The sequence below is a fragment of the Arachis hypogaea genome, chromosome 15 (genome assembly GCF_003086295.3).
Source record: "Arachis hypogaea cultivar Tifrunner chromosome 15, arahy.Tifrunner.gnm2.J5K5, whole genome shotgun sequence".
In the NCBI taxonomy this organism is placed as follows: domain Eukaryota; kingdom Viridiplantae; phylum Streptophyta; class Magnoliopsida; order Fabales; family Fabaceae; genus Arachis; species Arachis hypogaea.
Window position 1 is genome coordinate 106,033,620 of NC_092050.1, and position 15,032 is coordinate 106,048,651.

General features: G+C 40.2%; 1 non-coding gene across 1 annotated transcript; it reads left to right on the forward strand.

Annotated features, from left to right (window-relative positions):
* Nucleotides 1-4,941: 4,941 nt before the first annotated feature.
* On the forward strand, nucleotides 4,942-5,048 carry LOC112752916 (small nucleolar RNA R71). The gene has a single exon (XR_003177325.1). It is a non-coding gene; the product is annotated as a small nucleolar RNA R71 (small nucleolar RNA).
* The last annotated feature ends 9,984 nt before the right edge of the window (nucleotides 5,049-15,032 follow it).

The following is a 15,032-nucleotide window of genomic DNA, read 5'->3' on the forward strand; positions in this document are numbered from 1 at the left end:
TCTAACTACATCTAAGTGGTTTCTCTTGATTGGATGGAGCTAGCAATGTTCTTTTGGAGTGGAGTGTAATTCTAACCAATGTCCTTTGGTGGAACACCAAACTTAGAATTACACCATCACTCTTGGATTGTTCTGGTGTGGAACACCAAACTTAGCTCCTTACAATACAGGGGAAACGACTTGTGATTTTTTTATTGAAATAAAGATGAAAGTGAAACTACCTGAGGTTGGGTTGCCTCCTAACAGAGCACTCTTTTATCGTCGCTAGCTCGACGAGTCCTTAATTACTTGAGATGGTACTTTACTCTGGGGTTTTTCCCCATGTTGCCCAGATAATGCTTGAGTCTTTGTCCATTCACTATAAAAGTCCTCTCTGAACCTTCATCCGTGATTTCGATGTGGCCATATGGTGATACTTTCGTAACCATGAAAGGTCCGGACCACCTTGACTTGAGTTTTCCTGGGAACAGCCTTAATTTAGAATTGTAAAGGAGTACTCGCTGCCCCTTTTCGAAACTCCTGGGCGCAAGATGCATGTCATGTTTTCTCTTTGCCTTTTCTTTATACATCTTAATGTTTTCATAGGCTTGTGACCTGAATTCCTCCATCTCTTGCAGCTGCAAGATCCTTTTTGCACCAGCAGCAATGCTGTCAAAATTTAGTATCTTGATAGCCCAGAGAGCTTTGTGTTCCAGCTCCAGTGGTAAATGACAAGCCTTCCCATAGACCAGTTGATATGGAGACATTCCAAGTGGAGTTTTGAATGCCGTTCTGTATGCCCAAAGAGCATCATCCAGCTTCTTCGACCAATCCTTTCTAGATGCACCCACAGTCTTTTCCAGGATCCTCTTCAGCTCTCTGTTGGATATCTCAGTTTGCCCACTTATTTGAGGATGGTAAGGTGTGGCTACTTTGTGTTTTACCCCATATCGTAGGAGAAGAGCTTCTAGTGGTTTGTTACAAAAGTGGCTCCCTCCATCACTGATGAGGGCTCTTGGGACTCCAAACCGGCTAAAGATATTCTTCCTGAGGAAGTTCATGACTACCTTGTTATCATTAGTTGGGGTTGCAATAGCCTTTACCCACTTGGAAACATAATCCACTGCTACCAGGATGTACTTGTTTGCATATGAGGTTGGGAATGGTCCCATGAAATCTATTCCCCACACATCAAACAGTTCCAGTTTCAAGATGAAATTTTGTGGCATGGCATTTCTTTTGGGCAGGTTTCCAGATCTTTGGCATTCATTGCAGCTTTTTACTAGTTCCTTGGCATCCTTGAAAAGGGTGGGCCAAAAGAATCCGCTTTGTAACACCTTTGCTGCAGTTCTGTCCCCTCTAAAGTGCCCGCCATAACATGAACCGTGGCAATTCCACAGGACTTCTTTTCCTTCTTCTTCCGAAAAATATCTTCTAAGGATTCCATCTGAACATTTCTTGAAGAGATATGGCTCGTCCCAGACAAAGTATTTTGCATCATTCATGAGCTTTCTTTTTTGATGTTTATTGATCCCTGGGGGTAATGCCCCAGTTGCCTTGAAATTTGCAATATCTGCAAACCATGGTGCTTTGTGAACTGTCATCAACTGCTCATCAGGGAAGAGCTCGTTCACATTTGTATCATTTCCTCCACCTTGATCATGAGGGATTCTGGATAGGTGATCTGCCACCTTGTTCTCCACTCCTTTCTTGTCTCTGATTTCAATATTAAATTCCTGCAACAGTAAGATCCACCTTATTAGTCTTGGCTTTGATTCTTGCTTGGCAAACAAATATTTAAGTGCTGTATGATCTGTAAAGACAATCACTTTAGCACCAATGAGGTATGATCTAAATTTGTCAAATGCAAAAACTATTGCTAGCAACTCCTTTTCAGTAGTGGTGTAATTTCTTTGAGTTTCATTAAGGACTTTGCTAGCATAGTATATCACACAAACTAAGTTATCTTTCCTTTGTCCTAACACTGCCCCAACTGCAAAATCAGATGCATCACACATCAATTCAAATGGTAGGTTCCAATCAGATGGGGAAATGATAGGAGCAGAGGATAACCTCATTTTCAAATGTGCAAATGCTAGCATGCATGTTTCATCAAAGATAAATGGTGTATCAGATACAAGGAGATTGCTTAAGGGCTTGGCTATCTTTGAAAAATCTTTAATGAACCTTTTGTAAAAACCAGCATGCCCTAAAAAACTCCTAATTGCCTTGACATCACTGGGTGGGGGTAGTTTTTCAATAAGTTCTACTTTAGCTCTATCAACCTCAATGCCTTGGTGAGAGACCTTGTGACCAAGGACTATTCCTCCTGTCACCATGAAGTGGCATTTTTCCCAGTTCAAGACCAAATTGGTCTCTTGGCATCTTTTCAATACCAAGGCGAGGTGATGTAGGCAACTAGGAAAGGAATCTCCGAATACCGAGAAATCATCCATAAAAACTTCAATGAATTTTTTTATCATATTTGAAAAGATAGAAAGCATGCAGCGTTGGAAAGTTGCAGGTGCATTACATAGCCCAAATAGCATGCGCCTATAGGCAAACACTCCATACGGACAAGTAAATGAGGTTTTCTCTTGGTCTCTGGGATCAACCACTATTTGGTTATATCCTGAATAACCGTCGAGAAAACAATAATATGCGTGCCCTTCAAGTCTCTCCAACATCTAATCCATGAATGGAAGGGGAAAATGGTCTTTTCGTGTAGCCTCATTGAGTTTTCTGTAGTCTATGCACATCCGCCATCCTGTGACGGTCCTTGTAGGTATGAGTTCGTTCTTCTCATTGGTAACCACAGTGATTCCTCCCTTCTTGAGCACAACATGTATGGGGCTAACCCAAGGGCTGTCCGAAATTGGGTATATGACCCCTCCTTGCCAAAGCTTCATAACCTCTTTCTGTACCACTTCCTTCATGATTGAGTTCAGCCTTCTTTGGGATTGAATGGATGGCTTAGCATCATCTTCCAACAGTATTTTATGCATGCATATGGCTGAACTGATTCCCTTCAAGTCAGCAAGGGTCCATCCAATGGCATCCTTATGCTCCCGCAGCACCTTGAGTAGCTCGTCCTCTTGATCTTGACTGAGGGATGAATTTATGATCACTGGGTAGTTTTCATTTTCTCCTAGATATGCATATTTGAGAGTGGGTGGCAGTGCTTTGAGTTCAAGTTTGGGTGCTTCTGACTTTTCGTTTCCTTCCGTTGGTGCATCTGGTATATGTATTTCTGCTGTGGCCACCTCTTCACTTGATTCAGATTCTTCCTCCACCAATCTCTCGTCCTCTTCAGGTTCTTCTTCTTCAAAATTCTCCCGCACTTCATCCTCAAGTGCATCTAACCTCATGCATTCCCCCAATTGTTCTGGTGGGTAACTCATGGCCTTGAACACATTGAATGTCATCTTTTCATTGTGTAATCTCAGGGTGAGGTCACCCTTCTGAACATCAATGACAGCTCCAGTAGTGGCCAAGAATGGCCTTCCCAAGATGATGGAGGTCTTGGCGTCCTCCTGCATGTCCAGCACCACAAAATCTGCTGAAAATATGAAATCTCCCACTTTTACCAGCAGATCCTCTACTATCCCGTGAGGGAATTTGAACGATCGGTCTGCCAGTTGTAGGGCCATTTTTGTTGGTTTAGCCTTCTCAATTTTCATCTTTCTCATCATAGCTACTGACATCAAATTGATGCTGGCCCCTAAGTCACAAAGAGCCTTCTCTACTGTGATTTCTCCTATAATACAAGGGATTTGAAAACTCCCAGGATCCTTCAGTTTCTGGGGTAGTTTATGCTGAATGATAGCACTACACTCTTTGGTTAGTATCACAGTCTCATTATTCTTCCAGTTTCTCTTCTTAGTCATTAGCTCCTTCAAAAGCTTGGCATAGAGTGGCATTTGTTCTATGGCTTCAGCAAAGGGTATGTTGATTTGTAGTTTCTTGAAGATTTCCAAAAATCTCAAGAACTGGTTGTCATCTTCCTTTTTCTTCAATAGCTCGGGATATGGATCTCTTGAGATGTTCAGTTGTGGCATCCCTTTTTCTTTCTGCGGACTTGGCGTGGGAGGTTGAACTCCATCTTGCTCTTCTACCTTTTCATTTGAGCCTTCTTCTTGTGATTTTTGGGGCAGTTCCTTCAGTTCCTTCCCACTCCTAAGTGTGATAGCTTGACACTCCTCCCTTTTGCTTGAATTGGCATCATAGCAAAGGTTGTGGTTAGGAAGCTGCTTAAATAGATAGCTGATTTGTGTCTCCAGTTTCTTGATGGCAGCATTTTGATTCTGCATGTTTGACTGCACTTCCTCTCTGAATGCTTTATTGTTTCGAATGTCTTTGCATACTCCTTCAATTAAGGTTTCGATCTTAGAGAGCTTGTTATCAATTGATGGGTGATTCGGAGTAGATGTGCTGTTTTGGTTTTGATAAGCGTGTGGAGAAGTGTTGTTGTGGGGGTTGTAACATCTCTGGTCTTGGTTTTGATCTTGCTCACTTCCCCACCCAAAGTTTGGGTGGTTTCTCCACCCAGGATTGTAGGTCTTGGAGTATGGATCATAGTTTTTCCTTGGTGAATTCCCAATGTAGTTGGCTTGCTCCTGACTACCCTCTGCTTCTTCATTCACTCCTTCTTGGGTTGTTGATGAAGTTGAGATTGCTGCTACTTGGTTCCTCTCCATCTTCTTGGTGAGGTCAGCCAGCTGCTGGGTAATGAGCTTGTTTTGGGCCAACAGAGCATCTACATTGTTTAGCTCCATTACTCCTCTTGTGTTCCCTCTTTCGGAAGCATAGAAGTAGTCGTTCTCTGCTACTGTTTCAATAACATCTATGGCTTCCTCAATAGTCTTCTTCTTGTTCAAAGATCCTCCGGATGAATGGTCTACGGCCTTCTTTGACTCATAAGAGAGCCCTTCATAGAAAATGTGCAGCTGCACCCATTCGTTGAACATATCTGGTGGGCACCTTCTTGTTAGGTCTTTAAACCTCTCCCATGCTTCATATAGAGTCTCACCATCTTGTTGCCTGAAAGTTTGGACCTCAGCTCTCAGCCTATTGATTCGTTGAGAAGGGTAAAATCTTGCTAAGAATTTGTTCACCACGTCTTCCCAAGTTGTCAAGCTTTCCCTTGGGAAAGATTCCAACCATTTGGCTGCTTTGTCCCTAAGTGAGAATGGAAACAAGAGCAGTCTATAGGTGTCAGGATGAACACCATTAGACTTCACTGTGTCACATATTCTCAGGAAGGTGGTCAAATATTGATTGGGGTCTTCTTGAACACCTCCTCCAAACGAACAGTTGTTCTGAACAAGGGTGATGAGCTGTGGTTTAAGTTCAAAGTTGTTGGCATGGATTGTTGGCTTTTGGATGCTACTTCCACAATTGCCTGGGTTTGGATTGATGTAAGAGCCCAAAACTCTTTTATCCTCCCCAGCATGATTTGCTCTACCTCCTCCCCCATGGTTGTGATCCTCTTCTTCATGGTGGTTTTCCATGTTGTCTTCCATCTTTGGTTCAAAGAATTCCTCTTCTTCCTCAGCACCAACCACTTTCTTTCCTCTTGCCTCCCTCCTTAATCTAAGGAAGGCCCTCTTAGGTTCAGAATCGAAGGAAGTTGAAGCCCCGCTTTTTCTCCCTGTCATACAACCATCAAGTGTAAGCAAGAAAAGATAGGTGCAGAGAGTATTTTTTGTCAGAATTACTGTTAGTTGTGGGTGATGCAATATATCAAACAGTTAGTGGGTTAGCAAACAGAATTGAAAATAACAAAGAAAAACAAAAGAGAAGAGGGGGAAGGGAAGAAGTTTAACTAAAACAGAAAGTAAATCACTCAAACAAAAAATAAAATTCACAAAGTAAAAATGCTCAATCTAGTGATCTTCCAATTTAATCATTGTTGATGCACAATCAATCCCCGGCAACGGCGCCATAAACTTGACGCAGGTGGAAACTGTCTCTCAACAAATTTCCTTCGGCAAGTGTACCGAATTTTTCGTCAAGTAAAAACTCACAATAGAGTGAGGTCGAATCCCACAGAGATTGATTGATCAAGCAACTTTAATTAGAAGAATGTTCTAGTTGAGCGAATCCAGAATTTGGGATGAGAGTTGCAGAAAATAAAATGGCATGAATGTAAATAACATAAAAGTAAATGCTAGAATTAAAGGACTGGAAGTAAATGACTGAAAATAAATTGCAGAATTGTAAATAGGAATGGGGAATTTGCTTATAAAAGTAAATGGCAGAAATTAAAGAGAATGGGTAAGATTAGAGATGGGGAGATCATTGGGCTTAGGAGATGTTGCAATTCTCCGGATCAAGTTCATTTTCATCTCTTCCTCAATCAATGCACTCATTGATCTCCTTGGCAATCTTAATTGATTGAATTACAATTTCTTGCAATTCAATCTCTCAAATCTTGATCAATAGCCAATTCCTTGGTCAATTGCTCATGAGAAGAGATGAAGTATGGTCACTGATTATACCACATGCATTTCCCAAATCAAGTATTGAGAGGGTTATAGTCACATACCCATCCAAACCCAATTTGGTCCAGCATGAGAAAGCATTTCTAGCTTGATCTCTTCATTCCTCTTTCAAGGTTCAGAAGAGATCCAAGTTTGAATAGCTTCTTTTCCAAGATAACTACTCAATTGGATGAAGATCAAAAGCTTTCAAGTAAAATCAAGAGAAAAGATAGAAGAAGAATAATGAAAATTAGTATTGATCCATCAAATTACAACAGAGCTCCCTAACCCAATGAAAGGGGTTTAGTTGTTCATAGCTCTAGAAAATGAAAACAAAGATGGAGAATACATCATAGAACTAGAAATTGCATAGAAAGTAAAATACAGAGAGTAGTTCCCTTTTTTCCCTCTTTTTTTACTTTTTCAACAATTCAAAGCTACTCCTCTATATACTACTTCTCTCAGCTTCTAGTTGGCTCTTCAAGTCTTGGGCCTTTGAATCTTGAGTTTGAAGTAGTTCTCTTCTTCATTTGGGCTTGGCTTTACTTGCAGAGAGAAAATGTGAAGTGGGCAGAGACCTTAGCTCAGGACGTTAGGGGTGTTAACGTTTAGTGAAAATATAAGTTCGAGAACGTTAGCGACAATCAACTTTCTCACTAACGTTACTAAGTAAAAGCCACGTTAACTTCAACGTTAGTGGCATAAACGTTGCCACTAACGTTGCCTCTAAGTCCTTCCCACACGTTATTGAGACTTAACATTTCCAATAACTTTGAAAAGTCCCCTTTGTTCCCACATTAGAGCCCACGTTAACTTAGTTAACGTGGCTCTTTAACGTGGGCTTGCCATCCTTCGAGAACATTAGTGACAATCAACATTGTCACTAACGTTCCAAGGTGCCCCTATGCCTCACGTTAGAGTCCACGTTAACTAGGTTAACGTGGTTTCTAATGTGGCCATGCTTAGCCATCCCCAACGTTAGTGACAATGTTGAATGTCACTAACGTTGGCCATTCTTTCACTCATCAACGTTAGCTTCCACGTTAACTAAGTTAAGGTGGAAGTTAATGTGGCTCCTTGGGGGGTTGTGTGGTTGCTTCCAACGTTAGTGACAATGTTGGGTGTCACTAACGTTGTCGACCATGCTTGCTTCTTACGTTAGCTCCGACGTTAACCAAGTTATCGTGGGAGTTAACGTGGTATGTTTCTCCTTAGGCCAACGTTAGTGACAATGTTGAATGTCACTAACGTTGGCGTTTCTCCCCCTTTCTAACGTTAGAGGCCACGTTAACTAAGTTAACGTGGACTCTAACGTGGCCACTTATGAGCATTTGCCAACGTTAGTGACAATGTTAAGTGTCACTAACGTTGGCTCAACTTCCATTCTCCACGTTAGAGTTCACGATAACTTAGTTAACGTGACTCTAGGACATATGCCTATGGTGTTTATGTACTGGGATATGCTTGGACAAGTAGGTTCTAAGGAGTATTTTAAAACTTGGCAACTTAGATCAACTGATTTGGGATTGTCAACTGAAAGTCCACAATAAAGAGCAACCTAGCTACAAAACATTTAGTGATCCAAAGAGATGCTGGGCATCAATGATCCTAGGAAGAAAGAAGTGAGCCATGTGTCTATGGTGAAAAAAATGTTGAGTGAAAAGAAGCCAAAGGCCATTGCAACATTTGACACCAAGTCTTTAATAAATAATAAGCTCTGAAATACAAAAGAAAGAAGAAAAAGCTAACAAGGGAATCAAGCAAAAGGGTAAGGAATCATAGCAGCAACCTTGGTGAACCCTTAAGGAAGCATAGTTATTTTGACAACAAGTAATAAATGAGCTATTTTTGATCTGCATAAAACCCCATAAACAAAATTCCACTATTTGCATAATAAGGACATGCATGCCTATCTATTTCATTCTATCTTCTCTTATGTTTAAGTGCTTGCTTGGGGACAAGCAAGTTTTAAGTTTGGTGTTGTGATGACAAGTCATTTTAGCCTAGTTTCACTAGCCTTTTTCTTAGTTTTTATTAGGTTTTATGCACTTTCTTGCATTCTAAGTAAGTAATTTGGGATGAAAATGCATAACTTCTTTGAATCAAACAACCACCTATTATTTGATGCTAAATCATGAGGTTGAAGCCAAATTTAATTGATTTTTAATGATTTATAAACCTTGTGAATTTTGTGATACTTTGATTTGTTGTTTTGATTACTTGTAGGTGAAGAAAGAAAAAAAAGAAGAAAAGCGTGGCTCAAGAAGCATGCCCAAAGGAAGAGAAAGCGTGCCAAAAGGAAAGAAAAAGCGTGGCCAACATCAAGGAAGAATGGAAGCTAAGTTGGGAAAGTGAACCGAGCTTCACAAGGAACCAAAAAGGAAGCAAGGCACAAAAGCTAAGTTAACTTAGTCAACTGAGCATCCAAGAAAGCAAGGAATTGGTGCAAAGCTAAGTTAACTAAGTTAACTTTATCGGGGACCTCTTCAAATTAATTCAAGATGAAATTCTATGAGTGAAGCTACCAAGATTCGAACCAAGGACCAAGGAGAAGGCAAGGAACGTTCCTCACAAAAGAATTCAAAAAGAAATAGCCAAATTGCATCCTCCATGGTTCGAACTTGGAACCACACGCTACTCCTTGCAAGGGAATTTGAGAATAAATAGCTAGAATGCTTCCTCCAGGACTTGAACTTGGGTATTCTTTGAAACATAAGGAAGGAGTGCCACCAAGCTTTCAAGGAAATACAAGGAAAATAGCTTTATTGCTTCCTCCAAGTTTCGAACTTGGGTATTCTTTGAAACATAAGGAAGGAGTGCCACCAAGCTTGCAAGGAAATACAAGGAAAATAGCTTTATTGCTTCCTCCAAGTTTCGAACTTGGGTATTCTTGGAAACATAAGGAGGAGTGCCCACTCAACCAAGGAAATTAGTTCCAAAGGTGTCCTCCACTTGCTCCCACCAGGATTTGAACATGGGACCTTGAGGCCAAGGGCAAGACGCTACAAGGAAAGCTCAGTTGGATTTTCCAACTGAGCATTGCTTCTCCCATTCTTCCCCACACTTTGGCGCACAAGTTTGCACACCAAGGGAGCTGTGACACACATTTTGGCGCACCAAGGAGGAAGTCTTGCGCATCATGACACGGTCTAAAGCTAAGTTGGATTTTCCAACTTAGCTCTAAGTCAATTGGCACTCAAACAAGGCTGGGCACACCACACTTGACACGGATGGAGCATGCTTGAAAGCTAAGTTGGATTTTCCAACTGAGCTTTCCCCTGGAGGTGCAATTTGGGCTAGAAATTGGATTAAAAATCCAATTTAATTCATTTCTTCACAAAATCAAAAGCCCACCCAAATTCCAAAATCCAAGAATAGAAAGTGTATAAATAGGAGTTAGTTTGATGTAATTAAAAAACCTTTTGACACTTGGAGATTTTACTTTGAATTTTCCTTTTAATTGTCATTTTCATTTTTGAGCTCTTTACTTTGAATTTCTGAGAACTTGGGAGGAGAATTGATCTCTCTTCTTCTTGGTTCTTGCTTGAGCACTCTTTTATTTTTCTTGCTTTGGATCTTGGGTGGAGAATTGAAGAACTTCTGTTTCCATCTCACCTTGAGATATCTTGTTTACTTCTTCTGCATAATTGAATTTCACTTTCTGTTTTACTACTTCATCTTCTCTTCAATTCTGCAATTTACTCTTCTTCACTTCTTTTGCAATTGTTCTTATTGGATCAAGGAAGGATTTGAGATCTAGACTTGTTATCTAGTCTCTTCCACCCTGAGATCTTCAACCACTTTTACTTTGCTGCAAATTAAGCATTGCTTTCTCTGCTTTTAAATTCTTCAAGTCATTTTACTTTTCTGTTAAGATCCACTTCACTGCACTCAGATTTTCTCTTTTATGTTTCATGCAATTTAGTTGTTCTTGTTTAAATTCTGCAATCCCAATTCCCAATTCCTTTTACAATTCAAGCAATTTACATTTCTTGCACTTTAAGTTTCAGCCATTTACATTACTTGCAATCTAAGTTTCTGCAATTTAATTTACTTGCACTTTAAGATTCAGCTCCTTTATTTTCCTGCTCTTTAGTTTACTGCAAATTTCCCCATCCCCTTTACTTTCCATGCAATTTAGCTTCTGCAAATCACAAATCACACAACCAATACTTGATTCGCTTGACTAAATCAACCACTAAACTAAAATTGCTCAATCCTTCAATCCCTGTGGGATCGACCTCACTCATGTGAGTTATTATTACTTGATGCGACCCGGTACACTTGCCGGTGGGTTTTGTGTTGGATGGTTTTCCACAAATCAAGTTTTTGGCACCGTTGCCGGGGATTGATTAGATTGACAATGATTAAGTGAAGTGGAGATCTAGATCAAGCACTTTTTATTTTTCTGTTTTTGACTAACACACTAACTGTTTGAATTTTTGCTTAAGCCAATTAACATTTCACTTCAGCCATGGATTGAAGTGTTGTTGCTTTCTGGTGTTATGATTTTTATGCTTTGGTTGTATGTCAGGTACAAGGAGAATTACACCCACTTTTTGTGAACAAGACGAAAGAACCCTCAGAAGGTTAAGAAGAGCTGAAAGAGGGAAAAATATTATTGGAGAAGAGGAGTCAGAAGAAGAATTCCAAGATATGGAGGAACACTTAACAAACCCACCAAATGGGGCTGAAGGAGCAGCCAATAACAACAATAATCCACCACAGAAAAGAGTTTTAGCTTCCTACACAAGTGCAGATCCTAGACATTGTGGGAGTAGTATTCTTACCCCAAATGTTAATGCAAATAATTTTGAACTAAAGCCACAACTCATCACCTTGGTTCAAAACAATTGTTCTTATGGAGGAGGACCACTTGAAGATCCTAACCAACACTTATCCACCTTCTTGAGGATTTGTGACACTGTCAAAACCAATGGCGTGCACCCTGACAGTTACAAGCTACTGCTATTTCCATTTTCTCTCAGAGACAAAGCCACTCAATGGTTGGAATCCTTCCCAAGAGGCAGCATCAACAATTGGGATGATCTAGTAACCAAGTTCCTTGCCAAGTTTTACCCACCTCAAAGAGTTATTAGATTGAAGACTGAAGTGCAAACATTCACACAAATGGATGATGAACCCTTGTATGAGGCATGGGAACGATACAAAGCTCTAATCAGGAAGTGTCCACCAGGAATGTTCAGTGAGTGGGACAGATTGCAGAATTTCTATGAAGGCTTGATACTGAAATCTCAAGAGGCTTTGGATTATTCAGCAGGAGGTTCTTTACAATTGATGAAAACAGCAGAGGAAGCTCAAAATCTCATTGATATGGTGGCCAACAATCAATATTTCTTTGCTCACCAAAGGCAACGCCAACCATCACAAAGGAAAGGAGTGATGGAGTTGGAAGGAGCGGACTCAATCTTGGCTCAAAACAAAATGATGCAGCAGCAAATTCAACAACAATTTGAGCAAATGGCCAAGAGGATTGATAGCCTCCAAGTTGCAGCAGTTAATACAAGCCAACCATCATCTACATGGGGACAAAATGAAGAGACTCAAGAGGAGCAACAGCAAGAGCAAGTCCAGTACATGCACAATCAAAATTCTGGGCCAAATGAAGTCTTTGGTGACACCTACAACCCTTCTTGGAAGAACCACCCAAACCTTAGGTGGGGAGACAATCACAACCAAAATCAACAACCATGGCAGAGAAACTCAAATCAAAACACTTCAAGAAACAACCAAAACTCTTACAGAAAATCCCAAAACAACTATCCCAACTCCAACCATTACCCATCCAATAACCAAACCTCAAATCAGAACACTTACCCTCAACCCTCAACACCCCACAATCAACCAATCTCACAAGAATCCCAAAGGATTAACAACTTGGAGCTCCTAATGGAAAAAATGATGAAAACTCAAGAGATGACAGTGAGGAACCAAGAAGCCTCCATGAAAAATATGGAACGGCAAATTGGACAACTCTCCAAGCAGATCACCATTGAAAGGTCATCAAACTCACTACCAAGTGACACCATTCCCAATCCAAAAGAGGAGTGCAAGGCAATACAACTGAGGAGTGGAAAAGTCCTGGTGAAAAATGAAGAAGCAACCAAGAAGTCAAAGGAAAGTGACAAGAAACAAGCTGAAGAAGAGAAAGTCAATGACAAGGAGGAGACAGCAAACAAGCCAACTCAGAATCAAGTTCAAGAAAGAGAAGATCAGCCACAAAAATCAAGAAAGGGAAAGGAAGTAATTGAAGAGCCAACTAAGGACCAAAGGCAGGGAATGAACTTCACTCCACCCTTGCCATATCCTCAAAGGCTCAACAAGGAGACTAAGGATCAACACTTTCCAAAATTTCTTAAAATTTTCAAGAAGTTAGAGATCAATATTCCCTTAGCTGAAGCACTTGAGCAAATGCCCCTGTACGCAAAGTTCTTGAAGGAACTTATCAACAAGAAGAGGAGTTGGCAAGTTAATGAAACCGTACTGCTCACTGAGGAATGCAGAGCACTAATCCAGAAGGGACTTCCTCCCAAACTCGAGGACCCTGGGAGTTTCTTTCTACCCTGCGCCATTGGTAGTATGACCATCAAGAAGGCGATGTGTGACTTGGGAGCTAATATCAATCTAATGCCTGCCTCCCTAGTGAAAAAGCTAGGCATAAAAGAGGTGAAACCAGTGCAGATGTCTCTAGAATTGGTGGACAAATTAGTGATATGCCCCACGGGTATAATTGAGAACCTTCTAGTCAAGGTAGACAGATTCATCTTCCCTACAGATTTTGTGATCCTGGATTCGAATCAGGATGAGGGCGACTCCATTATACTGGGAAGACCGTTCTTGGCCACTGCTAGGGCCATCATAGACATAGAGCAAGGAGAATTAACCCTCAGGATGCATAATGAAAGTATCACTCTGAGTGTACTACCAGAAACACAAAGTAGTAATGAAAAGAAGGATGGTACAGAAACAGACAAGGAGAATCTGCAATGGAGGGAGGAAATCAACAAGACAAACAACAACTGCCCTCCCAAGCAAGAGATAGATGATACAGCAGGCCAAAAAGAGAAAGAGACTGTGCAAAGTAATGAAGAAGCTCAAGGGAACATTGTAGTATTGGCAACTAAGAAAAGGAATTTCAAAAGGGAGCCTGTTTTCAAAGAAGAAGAATTAACAAAAGGAAGGAAGAAAAACAAAAACAGAATCAAAAAGGGGTGGAAGAACAAAAAAATGCCAACAGAAGGGCTCTCCAAAGGTGACAAAGTGCAATTAGTCTATCAACAACTGGGAACAGACTAACAGACTAACGACTACTATACTGTGAGCAAAATATTATCACTAGAACATGCTGAGATAGAGCACCAAGGAACAAAGAAGAAGCTCACGATCAGAGGGGACAAGTTGAGGCACTACAGTCATCAACCGCCAGAAAAGAGGGAGTCAATGTCAAGCTAATGACAATAAAAGAGCGCTTGTTGGGAGGCAACCCAACCTGAGGTAGTTTCTTTCCATAGTTATTTCAATAAAGAGGTTAATTAGCCTTATCTACATTGCAAAAAGCTATGTTTGGTGTTGCACACCAAAACAATATAAGGGAGAATGAAGGATTCTAAGTTTGGTGTTCCACCAAAATCTCATCATAAAACATATTCTCACCCCCTATATAATGCTAGCTTTGAGCATTTAGATAAACTAATTAACTATTTTGCTATTTCAAAATCATTAGTTTATTTTTTGTGAAAAAAAGAAAAAGAGTTCACATACAATTTGTTGCATGAGAAATATTGGCAAGTGAGTTTGGTGTTCACACACCAAAATAAGTTCGAGAACCCACGCACAAGTTTTGCAGATTTACCAACACCTGAAGGGGTTGAACAGCAAGCAACAATTGAGGAGCAGGCAAAAAAAAAATAGCCAACAACTTAAAAGAACACCTGAATTACAACTCAAAAGGAGCAAATAAGAAAGAAGAATGGAAAATTGCAACTCCACAGGTTGTACCTATTCTTGATCCTTGTTATTATGTAATGAATTAATTCAGAGAATCCTTTATGCCTGGCTGGAATGATTATTTAGTTGCAAGTGGAAGTACATGTTAAAGAAAGCTATCTGCATAATTTTTGCTTGAAGGTCATCTGCATAATAATTGTCATCACTCATTAACTAGAATACCTTGTCTTGTCTCCCTTGCTGTTTGAATAAAAGAAAAGATGTTTGATTTAGAATAGTCATTGTTCAACGTTGCAAAAGTTAGAATGAAGATTTGTGGTGGTGTGTGTTTGATTCAACTATTAGCTCATAGAATAAATGTTGCAGAATGACTTGTTTCTTAAAGCTTAAGCTAGTTTGCTGCTATGATCCTTCAATTAATGAAAGTCCCTTGAAAATAAACCAAAACAGAAAGAAAAAGAAAGAAGAAAAGCCAAAAGTTGGCAAAGAAACAAACAATAAGGCTAGACACCAATAGCTTGGACCCTAGGACATATGCCTATGGTGTTTATGTACTGGGATATGCTTGGACAAGTAGGTTCTAAGGAGTATTTTAAAACTTGG